The sequence below is a fragment of the Lactuca saligna genome, chromosome 7 (assembly GCF_052625555.1).
Source record: "Lactuca saligna cultivar CGN05327 chromosome 7, ASM5262555v1, whole genome shotgun sequence".
NCBI lineage: Eukaryota > Viridiplantae > Streptophyta > Magnoliopsida > Asterales > Asteraceae > Lactuca > Lactuca saligna.
Window position 1 is genome coordinate 121,855,280 of NC_136423.1, and position 6,659 is coordinate 121,861,938.

The window sequence follows — 6,659 nt, forward strand, 5'->3', positions numbered from 1 at the left end:
TCTTTTATGTTTAAAAGTACCCCATGGCATGTTAGATAGGTTATGAACCTTGGAAAAATTATTATTTTGCATGTATTTAGACAAACATATATCCAAGGTTTATTAGGGTTACATGCACACTTAGGATGTGTTAGATTGCTCAAAACCCAACAGTGGTATCAGAGCCAGGTTTGCTTGTTTGATACTTGATGCAAAATAGTTGAAAAAGTCGAAAAACTTGCTGTTTGACTGATGAACTCGCTGAGTCCATGGGGGGACTTGCCGAGTCCATGTGTATCTTCAACCTACTCGCCGAGTAGGTTCATGCACTCGACGAGTAGGATCGACAGAGTGCATATTTTCGACTTTTGCTGCTGGAAATGGACTAGAAACATTACCCTAAACTGTTTTGGTGTTTTAAAACTTATTTTAGTTGGTGTAATGGTTGTTCTAATCCATTTACAATAGCATATATCAAAATTCCATGATTTTATGTGTTCATATTGTTGGATTAATGTCTAAGTCCATAACTATAATTGGTAAAACTTGACCCGACCCGACATGGTCCATTTGGGTTGCATGGCATCATGCACTTGGATAGACTAAAATGAGAGAAATAACACTTAAGGTTTGTTAATATATTATAAGTTCTAATATATTAATAAGGTTATTTAATTAGTATTGATCAAGAATTAATTTGGAATTAATTAAGTGATCAAAAGGAGACTAATTAAATATATGGGTTGATTGTGTAAATCATTCATTCTTATATATGTGGGCTTGTGATCCAAGATTCCTTATGTTGGACTAAGTCCATGGGGTGACCCATGGATACTCCATGGAGGTTAAAATCCATGGAGCATAAGGAATGGGTAAAGTCATGAGTTACATGGTGTAACCCTAATAGCCACCATATAAAAGAAACCCATGGCTCAAGAAATCGACACTATGTGTGTGTGTATGAGGGCTAGACGATTTCATGAAGTGTAGAATTCTCTCTAAGTTATTCCAAGTGTTTATGGTGTTGTGTGAACCATTTGAGGTGTCACACTTGGGGCACTAGGCACTCAAGCTTCATGAAGACATTCTACATCAAAGAGGTATGTATTCTATCTTGTTATATTGATAGTTTTGTATGCTAGATTAGGATAATACCTTGGATGTTCATATTTGCATGTATAATAGAGAAAACATAGATCCAAGGTATTTAGGGTTACATGTACACTTAGGAGTGTTAGAATGCTCATAACCCAACAGTGGTATCAGAGCCTAGGCTTGTTTTCTTGTTATACCTGCAATAGAAGCTGAAAAATCGAGTTTTGATGCTGTCAGCCCAGAAGACTCGCCGAGTCCATGAAGGGACTCGACGAGTCCAAGGCAAAATGCATCCAACTCACCGAGTTGTGTTCATGCACTCGACGAGTTGGACCCCAGACAGCATATTTTCGAGTTTTTTGGCTAGAAATGGACTAGGAACATTACCCTAAGTTGTTTTTGAACTTATAAACTTGTTTTTGTTGTGGTAATGTTCATGCTAATCCAATTTCAAAGATACTTGTCAATAGATTCATGTTTTGTATTAGTTTAAAGGTTAGACTAATTACATGAAAAAGTTTGATTTGAATTATCTTGTTCTTATGAGTTTCTTAGATTAATAGAAAAGTTGAATGAAATAGTTGTTTTCAATCCAAATTAATCTAAGAGTTGATTCTAAAATGTGTTTTTGTAACTTGTCCTCAAGTTATATGAAAAGTCACATTTAAATTTCATAAAACTCATAAAAGTTGGCAAAGGTTACAAAAATGAAGAGTCTAGTTCTAATTAATTGGAGTTATGACTCCATAATTTGTCCTCAAGTTATGGAGGACCAAGAGTCTCTTCATTAAATAAAAAAAATAAAATAATGTAACCTTAATTAATTCCATAAGTTATAAAATAAAGAAAAGTTAATTCTTTATTAGTTTAAAGTCTTCCATAATTTGTCCACAAGTTATGGAACTTGAAGAGTTTTTGGATTAAAACTACTTTAAATACATAAGTTATGGAATTAATTAGTTTTGAATAGTTTCAAAACTTTCCCTCAAGTTTTGGAATTTGTAAAGTTTTCTCATATGAATACTTTAATTCCAAGTTAGCCCTTAGAATTTTAAAAGTTAAAATTCAACCCTTATACTTTATAATATTATAAGTTAATAATATATATATGTATAAGAGTAAAGTCGGTCTTACCGCTAGTACGCCTCATTCACGAAGCCGGTCTATAAGGTGGGTATAAGGTTGTTGCCTATAAAATGGCAACTTAATGGGTGTCCACTCTCACCCACCGCTTGCTTGACTGGTGGAGGGTCGTTAGCCGAACGGGTTTGACAGGACTATAATTCTCCCTTCCTTAAAAGTATTAATGATAAATACTAAGTAACTAAACTCTTAATAATTCCCAATCTTAGTTACTCAGGAAAAATGTGAATAAGGCGCTAATCCATGAAATTACACTTTACACTTTGTCTAAGTCGTTAGTGGAGCGTGTGTGGTTAACCGGCACACTAACTTGGACTTAACAAGGTAGGTAACGGGTGACTTAATATTTATCATAGTATCGATGGAGCGTGTGTGGTTAACCGGCACATCGATTAAGGGGTAAACACTTAAGGGTACCAAGTAATTTGCATGGTTACTTCACACCTTGTTTTGTGATCCTCGGCATCCCAATCACAAAACCTGAAGGGCACACTCGAGATTGAAACATGCCATTGAACAGTTCAATGAATCTCAAAGATCTAGGAGTTTCAAATCCAATTAAAACCTAATAATACATTTCGTTTATCTTGGTGGAAATTGGTGAATCGTCATTCACCTACCTTCAAATTGTTTTATAGCTTGGATTACGGCATACCTCTTCTAAGTTATAAAATGGTTTGTTGGGTCCTAGCCTTAATATTTCATATTGGGTGTCATATTAAGGACTTTAAATCAACTATCTTGAATATCTCCCAAAACATGTCTGGTTTAGACATTTATGATCTTCCCAAATCTCTTGAAACAAGCTTTCCTAAATGAAGATGATGTCCCGTGGAAATCATACTTCATTCACCTCCTTCAAATTATTCTCCTAACCCACAAAGTTCAAAGTTACTCAAACCCTATTGGCAAGTGAAGGTCTAGGTGTGGTCACATCTTGGAGATGTAGTCACATATTGACTAGCCGGGAGAGTTGGGTGTCAAAGTCTTGAGAAAGTTGTAGGTTTAACTACTTTCTAAGTCACATAGTGAGTTCTTTTAGAACACCTATGAAACAAACTATGACAAGACCCTTAATGATCTTATCTATTTGTTAAGATCAACTTCCTCAAAACTTGATGGACATTGACAATAGTGACACAGGAAATACAGAAAAAGCATTCTCTTCCCAAGGAAAGGAATCGGCCATAGTCAACTCAGATGAACAAATGGTAAAGAGAAAGGCTAAGTCTGTGATAGTCCTGTGTACCATTATCAAAGGGTCCATATGTTTATATTGCCAAAGAAAGGGTCATTATTTGCGAAGCTGCCAAATTTACCTAAGGATGTTAAAGTCAATAAGGTTGACTCTACTTCAGGTAAAGTCCACTACTCTAACTCTGTTAAGTTTCTATTCTGAGATTCCTGATACTGATACATGATGTGACTGGGTCACATGGTGATGTTTTAAGAATCAAAGAAAAGTGAAGAAACTTAAAGAAAGAATATGTTGAATCAGATCGCGTAGATGGATTTCTATCGTATAGTTTGAAGATTTGATTCTTGACCTACTTCTTAGGAGTTATGAGATCTTGCTTAGGAATAGATAACAACAAGTTTTCATATGGATTGTAAGGATAAGTTTTTCCGCATAATTTTAAAATAAAAGAAAATTTTTTGATTTTAGTTATTTTAAAATATCCTTACAATGGCATTTGAGGAAAAATTGTTGCTTATATGATTCCATTAATAGCAAGAGTGGAAATATGAAATTGATTCCTTCATTTGTGGTAATGTCTAAATTTACCAAATCAGGAAAGATTCTCATCATCCAAAGTCTCAATTGGACCGGGACTTGGAATCATGCAAGTTGTATAGCATGATGAATGAGAACTTTTAAGTATTGGAAAAATTAAGACTAATTACTTGATCAAATGGATGTATGAGTCATGTAATGGACTAAGGGATCGAGTACATAGTCATGTGAACTGATTAAATCCACCACAAAAGATATAAGGCTATTCGTCATAGTTTACTAAAGCTCAGTAAATATGATTACACTTACAAGCTTAAGTGTAACTCTGAGACATTGGAAAAGGTTCCAATGCATGACAGAGCGGATAAGAAGAATCAAATTAGGCAGAAGGATAAAAGTTTCTCAAATCTGAAAAGATGGGAGAGTACTTTAGTATCAACTTTGTGATCATCTCAATAATTAAGAAACCATATCAAAATTAGTTCTCTAAGGAAGTCTTAGTGCATTCTTATGACTAAGAAGAAGGGATCTTGAATTGTTGAAATGGTTAAATCAAGAAGATGAGTCATACTTCGTTCCAATACAAGTCTTAGAGTCATACTCCAAGATTGTAATTTGAGTGACATGTCTTTAAGAAGGTTTAAAACACGTGTCAAATGTAAGAGTAAAAGTTATATACTCTTGTACATTTGAAATTGGTAATTTGTGATGTTTTGGATAAAACAAAGACCAACTTAGGCCAATTGTGTGAAGTGTTTGTCTTGGTTAGAATCCACACTATCTCTTGGATGTTTGACAAGGGAGTCTTATAGGTCAAGAGGACAGTGGGAGTCTTAAAGGTCTTGAAAGTCTCAAGAACTAATCAAGAATGAAACCTGAAGTTCCTCACTAGCACACAACTTGAGGTTTATAACCTATCGTGTTGACATATTCTGTGCCCATTCCAGTTAAAGTTGGCTTTGCATATGAGTTCTTAGAGTTCTCAATGTGTTGCACAACAACTTGGAAGCAATGGCAGGCCCTTGAGCTGCCAGGTGGCAAGAAGTTAAGATTGAGTTCAGTCCATATGAGTTCGGATTGGTCATTATCCTTGCCTTGTGACTATGGTTTTGACAATTCACATGGATAAGAACACATACACCATTAAATCTAAGTGTCATAAGGTTTCTCTCCGATTCATGAAAAATGATGGTGAGGAAACACTTTCACTAAGTAGATTTTAGTTAGATAGCAATTGTGATATTTGTATTCTCAAAGTTGTTAGTGGAGCGTGTGTGGTTTACCGGCACACTAACCTGGTCGTGTGAGAAGTGGCAAAAAGGTCTAACCATTATGATTACGGCATCCCTCTTCATAATTTTTTAGACACACAAGTGTGCTATCTAAGGGAAGGTGTATGATTTTGATAAAGTTCTATCAAAACAATCCAATATCAGAAATCTGAACTTTGGTAAGAAAGTCAATAAAGTATTGATTTCTAGAAGTCCAGCAAATTTCTGAGTACATGTCAAAGCTAGTGGGAGCATAAGTGTTATGCTAATGATCATCATGTTAGTGGGAGCATGATAATTATGATAAGTATTGCAAGTTAGCAATGTTAATTATAGAAAAAAAAGGTTTCAATTGGGAAAAGTTGTTTTGCTATAATTAAGGGAGAGAAAATTATACTTCATCTCAAATATATAAGCTTAGATCGTGAGGTTTTAATCATTTAGTCAAGGATATATATGAATTTCATGTTGGAATGGCTCAACATAAGGAAATTCTGTATATGGGTCCATTATTTGCGTTCTAAAATTCGATTATGATTACGGCATCCCTTTTCATAATCTGAATTATGAGAACTTGGAAAATAGAAATGGAAATGTTATAGCAAAAGACTGGTTTAGTCTTTATGTGAGACATCATGAATCGTGTCCCATATGCTTCGGATATAGGATCGATTACATGTGCCATATTCATCCTTTCTAAAATTTTCCAAATGCCTGGGGCATTATGAAGGGAAAAAGGTTTAGAACTGGATATGACTAAAAGGATTAAACAATTGTCGAGGACAATCTAAGGTTTACCGAAGATTGGTTTCTCAAGGACAATTGGAAGTATAGTGATAATTCTGGAAGGACCATATTGACATAATCTGTAAGGAGGCAACTCTTGTTCAGAAGTGATAGTCAAAATGAATATGGAAATGTTTCAAAGTCAGAAATTTCAATCTGTGTAAGATTAAGGAAGCTTAATGCAAGAAGGATATTTCCAAGGAATTGATCTCCTTTGGAATACTCTGTAATGATTGTTGCCAAGTCTTTCTGACTTTGTGCATAATCATTACAAGAGGATCAATGCATATAAGTTTAGAATCTAACAGATTTCAGTAAATGACACAAATTTGGAATTCTTGCATTTGTAGTAAGGATTTGGGAGTGTGAAAAGAGAATCATTGAAGTTATGTTTAATTGATCTAGTTCACAAAGTAAAGATCATAGACAAACATAGTATGCATACTTGGTGTATGGCATGACTAGTGTTTAGAAAACATAGTGTACATGCTTGGAGCATGGGACAACTATTGTTTTAAATTCAAGAATAAAGTTGATAGCTGAAATAGTATACAATGAATAATGTGTAATCATATGGTGATAAATAAAAGGTGTTTTATTTATGTTCATAGGTTTTGATACCATATTGGATTCAATTATTATTGTGTTTC